The sequence below is a fragment of the Macaca nemestrina genome, chromosome 17, assembly GCF_043159975.1.
Source record: "Macaca nemestrina isolate mMacNem1 chromosome 17, mMacNem.hap1, whole genome shotgun sequence".
NCBI classification, from domain to species: domain Eukaryota; kingdom Metazoa; phylum Chordata; class Mammalia; order Primates; family Cercopithecidae; genus Macaca; species Macaca nemestrina.
The window spans coordinates 19,364,056-19,381,101 of NC_092141.1; the positions used below are offsets into that span (position 1 = coordinate 19,364,056).

Genomic DNA, 17,046 nt, shown 5'->3' on the forward strand with positions numbered 1-17,046 from the left:
GGAAGTTCTGTCAAAGGTTTAGCAGGGAGCTGTTCTTTGGGTAAGGCATGGGGTGATGGCCCATGCTCTCCCCATGCTCCCATTCCCTGACAAACTGGAGGGGGTTCTGCTACCTGTCTGGCCCACCCATGGTGGTGGGTCAGACACCTTGGCTTGTTGGACCGGAAATGTGTGATTTAAACCTCACAACGCCAGACCAATGTAAGATCCTCACTGGATGGTCATTGGAAGCCATCATCCTTAATGCAGTAATGTATGCCTTGCCCTGAATAAAATGGGATGTTTTTTTGCTTCCCAATTAACTGCTTTTCTTCCTGAAATCCCCGTTACCATGGAAAACAGAGAGTTAGCTGTACTGTCAATTCTAGGTCATGGTGTTTGAAGATACCTAATTCAATGGGTAACTAAAAATGGGGCTTCTCTTTCTACTAATTAATAATGCATCCTGATCAGAGCCCTACAACTGTAGCAGGTTAAACTGAAAACAGATTTTCACTGTTGCCTACAAGAAAATGCTCTCAGTCTAATCTACCTTCGGTCCCAAGTGGGGTCTCTGCTACAGAGAAGAAAGGTGTCTGTTCTCTTACAAGAAGGGGCACGACAGAGAGCTTTTGTGCGACTTCCCTGATAAGGTGGCCAGCCTTTATTCAGCCCTGGAAACAGTTACTGTTCATTCATGCCTCATTAATATTACAGCTTGTTTGACTTGGGTATTTGTGTGATAACTATATTTAACTCTAGGATATTTCCCTTCATGCCCCTGTTTTCCCCTAACAGTTTATACAGGATTTTGGCTTCTTCTAAACTGACATTAGAAAATGTAAGGAAGGCCAGCTCTGCACTGTAAAGAATGTAAATGATAAAACCATGCGTTAAAGGGTCACCCAGAGGCATTGGAGTTACATGCCCATTTCACCCCACCCGGACAGTCAGGGGCTGCTGTTCTCAGCAGGTCCCGCAGAACCCTCCATGGAGTTCCCTTTTTGTTTTTCCTGTGTTCTACCCATTTGGTAACTGACAAGGTCTGTTTTGAGCCTTGGTGGCTAATTCTGTGTTCCCCTGGCCCTCTAGCTCTCCTGCTGGCAAACTGGCTTTCCTGGCGTGTTAAATACGGCCTGGCAGGCCTGCAGGCTAGCCGTTGCCCCCTGCTGCAGCTGTCTCTGGCCCTGCCTCTGCACCTTTGCCTGTGCCATTCAGTTCTCTCTGCTTGGATATCGCTCCTACCACCTGCCCCCTGTTCCTCCAACCTGACAAGTTGCTTAAGGTATCCACCCATGTGGATTTCTCTTGTCCTTGAGCCCTGATAGGAGTTGAAGATAAAAATGAGTATTTTTTTCTTCGAAGATTTCTCATGCCCCAGATGAGTTTTGAGCAAGCAAGTGTTATATGGGTTGCATTTTCTTCCTTTAACTGTTGGGTGTGGCATCCTCTTCACATCTCACTCCCTCCCCGTCAGAGGGTAGGGGGCTGTCGGAGTGGGGGGCAAAGACCTTGGCCATGTTTCTTCTCTGTTCTTTCTTGATGCTTCACAAAGCGTTGAGTATAAGGTAAGTGCTTAATCTATGCACACCAGTGGATTTGTTTTGAGCACACCTTCTTGGAAATCGGCAGTGGAAAAGTCAGAATGATGCCAGCCATTCAGAAAACTGTCAGGTGAGATGCAGGCTGTGATTCAGGAGAGGTGTTTGTGAGGGGTACATTTGAGACCGCAGACCCCACAGAGGCAGAGGAGGCAGACTGCTCGGAAGCCCTCTTCACGTGAGAGCAGCCACAGCCAGGAAGGCCTCTTGTGTGACTGGCAATAATCTGAGGATGTTTGAGGAGAGCTTTCTTTCATGTGCCATATTTCATCTCATTCTCCCTGTGCCCCTCCCTCTCTCTCACCTCCCACATAGATCTGTAGATCTGACCTTGGAAGTCTCTCGAATTGTCCATCGTGTTCCATGGCCTCAATTCAGTGCTTGCCTTCTGACCAATTTCCTGCTGTCAGCCTCTCCCAGTCTCACCCACCGTCCGTCTTTATAAAGGATGCCCTGGTCCTGAGTCTCAGAAAGCCCCTTTAGATGTCAGGCCCTGCCATCCCAGAACCTTTGACGTTGCAGACCTCAGTTGCTTCCACCAGCTGTGTCCCCTGCCCTCAGTCTGGGGGTCCTCCTGTTCCCACAGAAGCATTCCAGACCTTCCCAGGCCTGCTGACATCCGCCTGCAGGTGCAGCTCTGGGCTTTCCTTTTGAAGCCTGCCCTACCTGCCCTTTGCTCTGTATTTATTGAGTTCCCATGGGGCACCAGGCACTGAGCACAGAACAGAGCCCTCTACCCTCATGGAGCTTACATGGTAATGGGAAAGAAAAACGCAATTTAAATTATTCAGCATGTTATGTAACGAGTGCTCTGGAAAACAGCAAGACAAAAAGTCCTGCTGAGTGTCTTTGGAGAGGTAAGGGAGGGTGGCTTGTAGTATGAATGGATCAAGCATTGAATGAGCATGGAGGTGAGCCTTGTGGAGGTTGGAAAGAGCCTTCCAGGCAGAAGGGCAGCTGTGCAAAGGCCCTGAAGTGGGAGTGTACTCAAGGTGTTTGAGAAAAGGCAGCCAGTGAGGTGGCGATGAGTGACTGAGCATGGCTGGTGCATGGGGGTGGAGCGTGGCAGAGGTGGGCCTGGAGGAGGTGTGGGGCAGGGCCTCTCAACTCTGTCTGGCTGAGAGCATGCTTTGAATTCCTAGTCCATCCAGACGGGTACTTTTGTGTCCATGTTTAGATGTTGTGCCGATGTCATTGCCAGGAGCTTTTGAAACACTTTCGCTGTGCTTACCTTGCAGACCATGCACTCAGTGGCCCGGTGCTGGGCCTTCTGGGTTTATGTCAGAAATTTTCTTGACTTTCACCCACAGCGAGGTAGGGGAACACGAGGGTTGGGAGGATCCCTTGGGCTGTGTGTGGGCAGGGTGGGAGCAGGGAGCTGGGTCAGGAGGCCACTGTCCCCATCCAGGTGGAAGATAGTAGGGGTCTGGACCCAGCAGGGCTGCAGAGGTCTGGGCAGTGGCTAGGTTCTGGGTATGGTTTTTTTTTGGTTGGTTTTTTTTGTTTTTTGAGACGGAGTCTCGCATTGTCGCCCAGGCTGGAGTGCAGTGGCATGATCTCGGTTCACTGCCAGCTCCACCTCCTGGGTTCACGCTATTCTCCTGCCTCAGCCTCATGAGTAGCTGGGACTACAGGCGCCCGCCACCACGCCCGGCTAATTTTTTGTATTTTTAGTAGAGACGGGGTTTCACCGTGTTAACCAGGATGGTCTCGATCTCCTGACCTCATGATCTGCCTGCCTTAGCCTCCCAAAGTGCTGGGATTACAGGTGTGAGCCACTGCACCTGGCCGGTTCTTTTTTTTGAGATAGAGTCTCGCTCTGTCGCCCATGCTGAAGTGCAGTGGCGCGATCTTGGCTCACTGCAAGCTCTGCCTCCTGGGTTCACGCCATTCTCCTGCCTCAGCCTCCTGAGTAGCTGGGACTACAGGTGCCCGCTGCCACGCCCAGCTAATGTTTTTGTATTTTTTTTTAATAGAGACGGAGTTTCACTGTGTTAGTCAGGATGGTCTCGATCTCCTGACCTCGTGAGCCACCGCACCTGGCCGGTTTCTGGGTATGTTTAAAAGATGACCCGACAGGCCTTGCTAGAGGACTGGGCAGAGTGAGAGGGGAGCTGAGGATGACTGAGGTCTGTGAGTGGAGCAGCTGGAGGCGGAGCTGCCATCATCTGAAGTGAGGGCGGCTGTAGGTGCAGCAGGTTAGCAGAGGGGTTGAGTTCAGGACACAAAGAAGTGTCTCCTAGACACACAAGTGGAGGTGTCAAGAAGATCTGAGAAGTCTGGAGTTGGGGAGAGAATTCTGGGCTGCAGACGTGCTTTGGGAGTTGTCAGGGCATGGACAGTGCTTATGACCGTCCGCTGTTCGGCCTCACCTGGTGCTCATGATTTTTTTTTTTTTTTGAGGTGGAGTCTCACTCTGTTGGCCAGGCTGGAGTGCGTGCGGTGGTGTGATCTGGGCTCACTGCAACCTCTGCCTAGCTGGCTTCAAGCGATTCTCCTTCCTTAGCCACCTGGGTAGCTGGGATTACAGGCACATGCCACCATGTCTGGCTAATTTTTGTGTTTTTAGTAGAGATGGGGTTTCATCATGTTGGCCAGGTCTCAAACCCCTGACCTCAAGTGATCTGACTAGCTCAGCTTCCCAAAGTTCTGGGATTACAGGCGTGAGCCACCACACCTAGCCTCTGGCGCTCATGTTTACTTCGTGGTCTTGTAATTTCTGACACACCAGCTGCCCTCCCGAGGCTGGGCCTCTTAAGGCTTACCCGTGTTGGCTACCCTCACATGATCCTTGCCTGTAGTCAGGGCTCAGGACTGTTGTGTGTGGGTAGAAGCTGCGCAGCCCAAATGAGGACCCTCAGGCCCAGGGAGTTGAGAGATTTGCCTAAGATCACACAGAGATGGCTGCTGGCCTGAACTGCAACTTGGTGGAGGTGAGCAGCCCACTTGTTACCCACCCCCAGGACTCTTTGAATCATTTCCTGTTCTGTTCTGCAGGACTGGCCACGGTGTCAAAAGGCTTTGGAGAAATTACAGAAGTTCTTGGGGTAGAGGGAACCCCTACATCAAAGGAAGGCAGATGGGGATGGGAAAAGCATTCCTGAGTCAAGGTGGAGGTCTGGAAAGAAAGATTGCTGCTGTCCTCTCACCGAGGACACTCTAAGGCCAGGGGCCAGATCTTTTGTCCTGGCTGGCCTTTGTTGAGGGCTGGTAAAGGAAGGAAGGATTGCCCACCTTGGTGTTCTCAGCCCCCTTGCTGAGCTCCGTGAAGTACAATCTGTGGAGCCAAAGCTACAGCTGTCTTGATGCTCCCTGAGCAAGTCCCGAGTTGCCTGGTACCTTGAAGTTCTTGGTGGGAGTTTAACTGCCCAGCATTCCTGTTCTTAAAAAAAAAAAAGAAAAAGGAAGGCAGACGGAATAGAAATCTTCATTGCCTTCTGATTCACTAAAGTGAATCAGAACCAACTTGGGTCCTGAAACCAGAGTAAGCAGTGGTGGGCTTTATACCAGGTGGGGGCTGCTGCCTGCAGCTGGGTCTTCTTGTCTCTCGTCATGGCCCCTCCTGTCTTGCTGACGCCATTGGCCCTGGCTGTGGTATGCTTCAGGTTTGCTCCCAGAGAAATGGCAGGAATTCCTTTGGGTCACTGGTCCTCTGGTCCTCTGGTCTGAGAGCCCCTTGTGCTGAGGCTGCTCCTCTCACACCCCACCCAGCAAGGGTTTGCCAAGTGATTACTAGAGATTATGACCATTTAATGTATTTGCCCTGCTTCACTCTAGAAAGGATTTGAGTTGGCTTGTAAAACACATGCATTGCCACAGGATTAAATAGATACCAGAAGAAATTGGGGCAAAAGGAAAATAGAGGTGAGAAAGAAAAGCCAGGATTGGAGACAGTGGCTAGAGATGAATCCAAATTTGGTTTGGTACTGTGCAGCTGGGAAGGCCAGAGTGTCAAGCAGCCTGCCCGGGACTTCATGGAGCAGTGGCCATGATCATTGTCCTGTGGCATCACCCCAACAGCTGCTGCTGCTCTCCTCCAGGCCTTCGGGCCGTGCCTCCACTCTCTAGTGGCCTGGTAAGAATCTAAGGGGAAATAGGATTTCTCAGGGAGTAGAGTGGCAGGGCTATCCATGGTTATCAGCCATTCATTCTTAAACCCAGTAGGGACTTGGTAGAATTTGCAGGCTTTCTTGTGCGTTTCATGAGTATGTCCAGGAAGTCCCCAGGCACAGTGGGCCCTCAGAGGACTCTACGGAAGCTGTCTTCATAGCAAGGGAACCTCAGGGGTGAACCAGAGTTGTCATGGCCTCAGCCCTGCTTGCCCGACTCTGGGAGTAGAGCTGGAGTATGCACACACACAGACACATGTGCACTTACACCAGACATGTACACACATGAAGGAGAGTGTTTTGATAAGATGTAGGCATCTGAAAAGGGAGTCCTACACAGGTCTACTTCTGAAAACTCAAAGATGTGGGAAAATATATTGTTAAAAAAAGAAAAGCCAAACAAGCCAGCATGTCAGAAGTGCTTCTGAGGTGGACCTTGGAAGGCTCCTGGGCCAGCTGAGGTCTCCTGAGAGTGTAGGAGGTGATGAAGCTCCGAGGTACGGGGCTGAGTGATGCTGTCAGGAACTAGGGGGGCAACAGGGCACGCCTGGGTCTGAGAAGGTGATTGGTGGCCGCCAGCCAGGTATTTCCTAGTGTCAGAAAGGCCAGGGATAGCTACCTATGGGGAGTGTGTCCAGCCCTCAGGGGCCTTCCATTGGGTTTTGGGGATGGACCAGGAATTTGGTGGGAGATGAGATTCATTTGGCATCTTGTTGTGGTGGAATAAATGTGTTCTGTAAGTCAGGGGAGCCCTGTATCTTTGGCTGGCGGTCAGTCCTGGGGGCAGAGGCACAGCAGGGCTGTCAGCGTTAGCTTACTCTAGAGAGAGTTAATCTCTTCAAGTGGAAAATTGAGTCACGAAGAAGCTGATTAGTAACATGAACACACCCTCAGAGGCGGCAGATTTATTGACACATCTATCCAAGTGTCAGGTATAAAAGATGCTCATTCTTGCCACAAGGGCTTGGGTTTTAAGTGGGATTTGAATGTGGTTCATGAAGGCTGTTGAATGGCTGAGCTGCTGAAGTCAGGCAGTTGCCCAGCACAACCAGAAGGCATCTGGATCACCTCTCCTGGGCCTTTGCCTTCACGTAGAAGGAGTCCATTTGCTTCTCACACTTGTGAAGAAGGTAGGCAGGGCAGATGAGGTTAATAAGGAAACTGACATGAACTTGCTCCCCTAAATCCTCTCATTTGTAACTGAAGAAGCTAGAATTTGAACTGGGATTTTGAAGAACTCTGGTTCTCTTTCCTCTACTTGACAGTTTTTGAAATTGCTTTAAAATTTTTTCTGCAAAATAGACAAATGCAGTATACACCTATTACAATTTCAAGATTATATGGTTCATCTTATATAGTGCTTTATTATTATTATTTTTTTCTTTTTAAGATAGGGTCGGGCAGGCATGGTGGCTCATGCCTATAATCCCAATCTCGACACATTGGGAGGTCGAGACAGGTGGATCTCTTGAGGTCAGGAGTTCGAGACCAGCTTGGCCAACATGGTGAAACCCATCTCTACTAAAAATTCAAAAAAATTGGCCAGGCATGGTGGTAGGCACCTGTAATCCCAGCTATTCAGGAGGCTGAGGCGGGAGATTCGCTTGAACCTGGGAGGCAGAGGTTGCAGTGAGCTGAGATCGTGCCACTGTACTCCAGCCTGGGTGACAAGAGCGAAACTCTGTCTCAAAAAAAAAAAGGGTCTTGCTCTGTTGCTCAGGCTGGAGTGCGGTGGTGTGATTGTGGCTCACTGCAGCCTCTGCCTCCCAGGCTCCCAGGGCTCAAGTGATCCTCCCACCTCAACTTCCTGGGTTGCTGAGACTACAGGTACATGCCACTATGCCCAGTCTTTTTTTTTTAAAATTTTCTGTATTTTGTAGAGATGGGGTTTTGCCATGTTGCCCAGGCTGATCTAGAACTCCTGGGCTCAAGCTATCCTCTGGCCTCGGCCTCTCAAAGTGTTGGGATTACAGGTATGCAGGCGCAAGCCACCACACTCAGCCAGGAATACCTAATTAAACCATTATTTTATTGGGTCCCAGATCTTAAAGAGCTCCTCTGATTGTCAGAGTATGGGATTGTTCTTGGAATTGAAACAGTGCTATCAAGGCCAGGGGTGGTGGCTCACTCCTACAATCCCAGCACTTTGGGAGACCGAGGCGGGTGGATCACTTGAGGTTAGGAGTTTGAGACCAGCCTGGCCAACATGGTGAAACCCCTGTCTCTACTAAAAATACAAAAAATTAGTCGGGTGTGGTGGTGAGCGCCTGTATCCCAGCTACCCAGGAGGCCGAGGCAGGAGAATTGCTGGAGTCTGGGAGGCAGAGGTTGCATTGAGCCGAAATTGCACCACTGCACTCCAGCCTGGGCGACAGAGCAAGACTCTGTCGAAGGGAGGGAGGGAGGGACCTGTAGTCCCACCTACTTTGGGGGGCTGGGGTGGGAGGAATCGCCTGAGCTCAGGAAGTTAAGGCTGCAGTGAACCAAGATTGTGTCACTGCATCCTAGCCTGGGTGACAAAGTGAGACCCTTTCTCAGGAAAAACAAAAAACCCATTATTGATTAAATGGTTGACATTGATGTGTACCATAGAAAATGGGTCAGTACAATATTGACCTGTTTTTAAAGGATCCTTTGTAGTATAGGTAAACAAACTATTGTTTGTAAACTGTCAATAAGTGTAGGAGGGAAAAGGGAGGTGTTTTAAGTCAGATTGGCTGGCATAGTCACAGCTGCCGAAGGTGTCTTTATTCATGGATGTGCAGTACAGCAGTTGCTAGTTTCATATAGCCAGCTTCCAGGAGGCATTAAAAAAATTATATGACTAGAAACAGGAGGGAAGGCATACAGATAGATTTCTCTTCGCATGGGAAAGTAGGCCATATAATTTAAATCTCTCTCTGTATCATACCCTTTTTTACTGTCTTCAGAGTCCTTTTCACTACCTGAAATTCTCTTACTTTGTTTTGTCTACCTGCACTAAAACGAGCTGTTAGAACAGGAGCCCCGTTCATGCCCCGTGCTGTATCCCTAGTGTCCCTAGCACAACACCTGAACCAGGAAAGGTGCTCAGAACATTCTTCATGCGTGAGTGCTAAATAAACCTCTCTTCTCCTGTCTCCCCACCTGAGGTCAGGAGTTCCAGACTAGCCTGCCCGACACAGTGAAACCCCGTCTCTATTAAAACTACAAAAAAACCAAAAAAAAAACCCCAAAAAAAAACGCCGGGTGTAGTGGCACACACCTGTAGTCCCAGCTATTTGGGAGACTGAGTGAGGAGAATCACTTGAACCTAGGAGGCGGAGGTTGAGCAGTGAGCAGAGATCGTGCCTTTGGACTCCAGTCTGGGCAACAAGAGCGAAACTACCTCTCAAAAAAGAAAAGAAAAAAAATACATTTGAGGTCAATTCCAGAAATATAGAAATGCCTTATATATTTGTGTGGTTTCTCGATGCTTTGAGGTTGAATTTGGCAACAGTATGATTCATAGTTGTTAGTTTTTGTTTATTGATACAAGGCAGTTCCTCATTTTGACAGTTGCCTTTTCTTTTTTCCCTAAATCATTAGCTCTCAAGCTTTTAAATCTCCCAAAATGTCCCAAATCCCAGGCCACACCTCTGCCATACCTCTCAAATTAGAATCTCTGGGAGGGCCTCAGGTGCCGAGGTGGCACTGACAGCAGTGTGCTGGGAGCTGCTGGTTCCCTGTCAGGCTTTAATCAGTTGAAGGGCTCTTCCTCCACTCTCTCCTCAACTCATGGCCCATAGCAGTGTCTTTTCACAGAGTTACAGGCAGCCATGTGACACTACAACTTGGAGCACCTTGGAGATTGATATTACACATCAAATTAATCTCCTGCTGACTTCTAATGGAAAGCTTAGTCCAGCTTACAGTGGGATAACCAGAGCCCCTCCCGCCAGTCCACTCCACGACCTACTTCTCCAGGTACAGTGAGGGCATGAAGTCATTCATTCTGCTAGTTTTTTTTTTTTTTTTTTTTTTTTTTTTTTTTTAAATTGGGACAGGGTCTCACCCTATCACCCAGGCTGGAGTGCAGTGGCGTGATCTCGGCTCACTACAGCCTCTGCCTCCCAGGTTCAAGCAATTCTCCTGTCTCAGCCTCCTGAGTAGCTGCGACTACAGGTGCGCGCCACCACACTCAGCTAATTTTTGTATTTTTAGTAGAGATGGGGTTTCATCATGTTGGCCAGGCTGGTCTCGAACTCCTGACCTCAGGTGATCTACTCACCTCTGCCTCCCAAAGTGCAGGGATTACAGATGTGAGCCACCGCGCCCGACTCCTGCTAGATTTTTGGTACAAAAGTAATGTATGTCCATTCATGATAGTTGGGAAAATGCAAAAAATAGAAATAGTAAAAGAAGAAAACAATGGGCCGGGCGCGGTGGCTCAAGCCTGTAATCCCAGCACTTTGGGAGGCCGAGACGGGCGGATCACGAGGTCAGGAGGTCGAGACCATCCTGGCTAACACGGTGAAACCCCGTCTCTACTAAAAAATACAAAAAACTAGCCGGGCGAGGTGGCGGGCGTCTGTGTTCCCAGCTACTCGGGAGGCTGAGGCAGGAGAATGGCGTGAACCCGGGAGGCGGAGCTTGTAGTGAGCTGAGATCCGGCCACTGCACTCCAGCCCAGGCCACAGAGCCAGACTCCTTCTCAAAAAAAAAAAAAAAAAAAAAAAGAAGAAGAAAAAAATGCTGCAATATTAACTATAACATACAAAGACAACTGTTGTTCACATGTTGGTCTATTTATTTTTATTTTTATTTATATTTTTGGAGACAGTGTCTTGCTGTTGCCCAGGCTGGAACATTGTGGCACAATCATGGCCTACGCAACCTCGAACTCCCAGGTTCAAATAATCCTTCCATCTCAGCCTCGCCTAGTAGCTGGAAGTACAGGCACACACCACACCCAGCCAAGTGTTTGATTTTTAGTAGAGACGAGATCTTCCTATGTTGGCCAGGCTGATCTGGAACTCCTGGCCTCAAGTGATTCTCCTGCTGTGGCCTAGCAAAGTGCTGGGGTTACAGGACTGAGCCATCATGCCTGGCCACGTGTTGGTGTAGTTCCTTCTGGACTTTTTCCCAAGCATTTTCTTTTTCACACTGTGAATGCAACTTTGCATTCCTGCTTTCTGTCTTGTGACATTGAAACAGAAGCATTTTCTGTGGTTCCTGCACAGCCCTGTAAACACTTTAACAGCTGCACATAGTATTCCTCTGGGTGAAGATCCCTAAGTCATCCTTGCCCTGATGTTGGACTGTCAGTCACTCCTCATGTTCACACTGAACAGCCCACAGATTTTAGTGACAGGGCCCTGGCTGCATAGACTGACCACTGGCAATTGGGATCCACCAAGTTGTGCAGTTTTCTTGTAGCCATCTGTCTGGGGGCAAAGCATGCAGGTTCTTAATCTGGAGAGGAACTGAAGGCCAGGGCAAGACCCACATCCCCAAAAGGCAGTTGTGCTGACAGATCTGAATCATAGGTCTGAAAACAAAGCTGATCTAACGTTTTATATTATACAGATAGTACAACAGTATTATGGACATGTCATTCACAACCATGTGACATTTTCAAAGCATATTTTCCAAAAAGTGTATTCATGTGCTCACTTTCTGCGCTTGTGTGTGAGGGCCAGCCCTAAGCTTCCAGGGGCTTGCAGCTGGTAGCTAAGATCTTGTTTTTGGCAGGCCCCATTTAAGAGAGGCAGACATACCGACACCATGTGGCGCTGGATGTGGGGGAAGGTGGTGTTCAGGCAGGCAGTGCGGAGTAGTTGTAAACTATGGAGCTGCTCTAGCCCTTCACTTGTCGTCATCTCAGTTTGTGAGACAGCATGAGGCCGAGGGCAAGCCACCGGGGGGGGCCTAAACTAGGAGGGCAGTAGCAGTGACCTTGTGCTTGGCCACAGAGGGTGCCTCTCATTTCCGTGAGAAATAGGACAATTATGCAGTCTGATTTTTTTGAAAAAGTCTAACTCTATGCATTTTCCATGTTGCTAGATACTTAGTTTTATTTATCAATTCATTTATGTATGTATGTATGTATTTATTTATTTTTTGAGACGGAGTCTTGCTCTGTCATCCAGGCTGGAGTGCAATGGTGTGATTTCTGCTTACTGTAACCTCCACTTCCCAGGTTCAAGTGATTCTCCTGCCTCAGCCTCCCGAGTAGTTGGGATTATAGGTGTGCGCCACCATGCCCAATTAATTTTTTATATTTTCAGTAGAGACGGGATTTCGCCATTTTGGCTAGGCTGGTCTCGAACTCAAGACCTCAGGTGATCCTGCCCACCTCAGCCTCCCAAAGTGTTGGGATTACAAGTGTGAGCCACTGCGCCCTGCCTGTTTATGTTTTTTTTTAGAGTTGGGGTCTTGCTATGTCACCCAGGCTGGCTGGAGCAGTGTTGTGATTCTACCTCACTGTATCTTTGAACTCCTGGGCACAAGGGATCCTCCCATCTCAGCCTCTTGAGTAGTTTGGGACTACAGACACCTGCCACCAAGCCTAGCAACACTTAGTTTTAAAGGTTAAACCTTGGGCAGCTTACTTGTAAAATGGGCATAACCATAGTGCTTCTGTCCTGGGTTTTTGTGTAAATTACATATGCTAATAATGTATGCACTTCACATACCACCTTGCACACAGGAAATGCTCCAGAAGTGACTCTGTCACTGTAATTCTTATGATCAGACTTGCTTCAGATTTTCACCAGTGTAAATAATGCTGTGGTAAACTTCTTTGAACAGAAAGCTTGTTTTTTTCTGTTTTTAAGGATTCTTTGGATTATTTCTTCAATATAGAATTCCCAGAGGTGAGATTAGTGGGAAAAGTGTATGAACATTCTGTTTCTTGAAGCATGACAAATGTTTTCCAAACAGACTGTTTCCAAACAAATGCTTTACCCCCAGCAGTAGGGGAGGGTGCCCAGTTGGTAGGCCCTGAGCCCACAGCAGGTGCTATACTTTTATAATTGATTATTTCCAATTGAATAGATGAAAATTATCAGAATACTCATTTTAAAAATGAGTTTCCTGTTTATAAGTATTACTCTAAGAAACTGTTGCAGGCATTTAACTTCTTTGAAGTTCATGATTGAATTAAAAAAGAGATAAATGATTATCTTTGTTGAAGTGCCCGCTCACCTCAGCTGGCACTGCCTGGGCTTCAGCACCCCTCCTCCCACTCTAGCTCATCCCTGGAGAGCTGAGGGTGGCTCAGGGTGAGGCTACAGGTCCTCTTCTCCTTACTGCTGGTCCCCAGCGATTATGAGACCCCTGCCCCAGCACTCTGCCTAGAGAAGGACAGGCTGTAGCTTTGTTACTTTCACTGTGGACAGAAGCAGCAGGAACCTCAGGGACTCCTGAGGTAAATGGCAGTGAGAAAAAGCTGCTTAGTGTTTTGACTAAACCCTTCCTTTCCCACCCAACAAGTTGGTGCTCTTATTGTAGGAGAGGGTTTAATAGCCCAAAGATAATGGCACAACTTGCTTTTTTATTTCTGACTGAGAATGGGATTTGGCTCATGCAGACAAATGGATGGGACTGCCTTTTGTCTCTGCTTTACCCTCCCCCGTCTTTCACCAGCCCTGCATTGGGGCCTCAACATGGTCATTGTTGGGGCTCTGCCTTTTTTCACCCGGGATTTCAGCTTCCTTGTCTGTAAACTGAGGTAGCAGTACCAGTGTTGCAGAGTGGTAGTGGAGAAGTTATAGCCATTATTCGTTTTCACCAGAAACTAAACTTGACCATTATCTGATGGATGTTTGAGCACCTACTCTGTGCCAGAAGCAAAGCTGATGTAGCGCCTGCTTTCTGCCCGCTAGGGCAGATGGCCGGCTGGAAGTAGTTGAACAGACTAGAACACGCAGCTACAGGGGATCAGGGCTGCAGTCTAGGTGCCGCCCAGCTGCCCTACGGTTCTGTGGTGGGCAGGTCTATGCACATCTACCCCCAGTGTCCAGGGGCCAAGGAAGGAGGCTGAGAAATTCAGTTTCTTAGAAAGAAACAGGCCGGGCGCGGTGGCTCAAGCCTCTAATCCCAGCACTTTGGGAGACTGAGACAGGCGGATCACGAGGTCAGGAGATCGAGACCATCCTGGCTAACCGGGTGAAACCCCGTTTCTACTAAAAACTACAAAAAAAACTAGCCAGGCGAGGTGGCAGGCGCCTGTAGTCCCAGCTACTCGGGAGGCTGAGGCAGGAGAATGGCGTCAACCCGGGAGGCGGAGCTTGCAGTGAGCTGAGATCCGGCCACTGCACTCCAGCCTGGGCGACAAAGCGAGACTCCATCTCAAAAAAAAAAAAAAAAAGAAAGAAACAAACAAACAAACAGGGACTTACGAGCAGAAGCCACGTCTTTCTCAGGCAGTGGTGAGACAACATGTCAGATCCCACGCCATTACCCCCCAGAGCTAGGGCTTATATACCATAGGGAAGGGGTGGTTCAGAAGGAATGTATAGAACATTTGAAGTACGATAACATTAAGGTAGTTTGACCTAAAGACAGGATTTAAGGTAAGTATGTGCTCTTACATAAAAACAATAAACACTGTAAATCTTTTTTTTTTTTTTTTTTTTTGAGACAGAGTTTTGCTGTTGTTGCCCACGCTAGAGTGCAATGGTGCAGTCTCGGCTCACTGCAACCTCTGCCTCCCGGGTTCAAGCAATTCTCCTCCCTCAGCCTCCCAAGTAGCTGGGATTACAGGCGCTCACCACCATGCCTGGCTAATTTTGTATTTTTAGTAGAGATGGGGTTTCTCCACGTTGGTCAGGCGGGTCTCAAACTCCTGACCTCAGGTGATCCATCCGCCTCGGCCTCCCAAAGTGCTGGGATTATAGGCGTGAGTCACCGCGCTTGGCAAACTGTCAGTCTTGGAGGCCTTCCTGGAACTGGGATTAATCAGAAGCCAGCCTGGTGAATTAGCCTCTAAGATGGAGCTGCTTTGGCCTCCACATCCACTGAGTGCTCTCTGTGCGCCAAGGCCAGCTCCAGGTACCAATAGCAAATAAAATGGATGGCCCCCCTGCTCTGTTGAACTCCCAGTCTGATGAGAAACAAAGCCAGGCTCCCCTGCAGTGAGAAGGTTGCCTTAGAGCTGCTACTTAGGGATGAGGATGTGGTTCTCCTTCCCATTTGAGGACCATGAGCAGCACACACAGTGTGAGGGAGCAGCAGTCAGGCAAAGGCTCGAGGCAGGAAGGAGCCTGCATGGCAGGTGCCCGGGGAGGATGGGAAGCAAGCAGACGCCCGTGTTACTTGGCTAGCTGCTGTGTCACCCCAGTCTCTACCTCCAGGGTCCCATGACAGTCTCCCCTGGTGTGTCTGTGCTTCTGTCTCTTCTAAGGACACTAGTTCTATTGACTCTAGGGCCCATCCTGCTCCAGTATGACCTCATCTTCACTAATTACATCTTCACTAATTACATCTGTAGCTATCCTGTTTACAAATAAGGTCATGTTCTTCATCCTACTTCCTATGGGCACCCAGTTCTGCCCTTAGCCCCTGGTCAGAAGAAGGCACTGTAAGTGCTGAGTCCACGTCATGTGGCAGCACCATGTACCAGCTGGTTCAGGAACCAGGTATCATACATAGGATCCCAATTAAATGTGTCCAGACTCCAGCCACTTCTCATACCCTTCATAGCTACTTTTCTGGCCCATGTTCCCTAGACCAGTTAAGTGGCATCAGTGCCCCACTTAGACTCTCCAGAGCACCTCTGAGGGCTTCTGAACCCCCACCACTCTTTGGTCATGTGCCCTTGGGTGCCCTCTGCTGACACTAGCCTCAGAGCCTGTCCCCTGCTCTCAGAAGTGCCCGTGCCCTTTTGCCAGCCCTTCCAGGGCTCTGTGCCAGCGTCTCCTGTCAGAGCATAGCCGAGCAGGCTCTCCTCTTCTCCACCCTGCCCTGCCCTGTCCCTCCGGTTTAGATTTGTTTATGGTCTTTCCTTATTGGAACACAAACTCATGGGAGCAGAGACTTTCCTCAGTCCTAGAGGAGGCTGTGCTCAGTGTGGGTGTGCACATGTAACTGACTGAGGGGGCAAAGCCCCTTTAGGGTGCTAGGAGCAAGCATGGGGCATAGGTCCTGAGTCTTGGCTCTGAGTTCTCATCCTGCCCCTGGATGGCTGTGAGCCGCAGCCATTTACCCTCTCTGGGCCCCGGTGTCCCCATCAGTGGGAAGGGTTGGTAATGAAGAGCCAGACCTTCAGGGTCAGACTCCACCTGCCCCAGCTGGGTGGAGTTGGGACAGTCACTGCATCCCTGGCCTCAGCCTGGACTGTAAGCAGGGCAGCACCCCTTTATGGATGGAGGGTTCCTCAAGAGACAGTATTGCAGAGGCAGTGGGTGATTTTCATATTACTTCTTGTTTGTTCCCCACAACCACCCTGGGAGACGGTTCTCCATCCCCATTCTGCAGATGAGAAAACAGGCACTGAGAAGGTAATCACCTAGGCCAGAGGTCCCCAACCTCCGGGCCACAGACCCAAAGCTTCACCTGTATTTATAGCCATTCCCCATCACTTACATTACTGTCTGAGCTCCACCTCCTATCAGATCAGCAGTGGCATTAGATTCTCATAGGAGCACAAAGCCTATCGTGAACTGCACATGTGAGGGACGTAGGTTATATGCTCCTTATGAGAATCTAATGCCTGATGGTCTGTCAGTGTTTCCCATCACCCCCAGATGGAACTGTGTAGTTGCAGGGAAACAAGCTCAGGGCTCCCACTGATTCTATATTATGGTGAGTTGTAGAATTATTTCATTCTATATTACAATGTAATAATAACGGAAATAAAGTCCACAATAAATGTAATGTGCTGGAGCCATCCTGAAACCATCCCCCTCCCCACTCCTGGCTGTGGAAAAACTGTCTTCCACTAAACCAGTCTCTGGTGCCAGAAAGGTTGTGGACAGCTGACCTAGGCCAAGGTCACGCATTAAGAAGTGGCAGAGCCCAGATCTGAGCCCAGGCATGGACTCAAGGGCCCATGCTCTTGTCTGCCACACTGGGCTGCCCTCTCAGGCTGTCGCTCTGCCTGGGGTCAGGCCCAGGTGGGAGAAGCACATAGGGCAGGGAGGAGGGGTTCCTTCTGGGCGAGTGTCAGAGAGGGAAGTGCGCTTCAGTTTTCTACACACACAGTGTGCATTCAGAAGCTTTTCTGGGTGGAAGCACAAGAAAATGTGAACAGCTGTCTCCTCCGGGGAGAGCAGTGGGGCAGGATGAGAGGAGTGGCTCTCACTTCCTTTTATGCTGAAATATTTAAGAGTAAGTCGTGGGTATCCTCACATTCCTACCCTAAATACTTCAGTACACATCTTTTCCTGGAGAGT

At 49.2% G+C, this 17,046-nt stretch overlaps 1 protein-coding gene across 2 annotated transcripts in view; it reads left to right on the forward strand.

The window, feature by feature from the left end:
• LOC105493346 (epsin 2) overlaps positions 1–17,046 on the forward strand; it is a 103,809-nt gene that overhangs the window by 52,796 nt on the left and 33,967 nt on the right. The window lies entirely within an intron of this gene.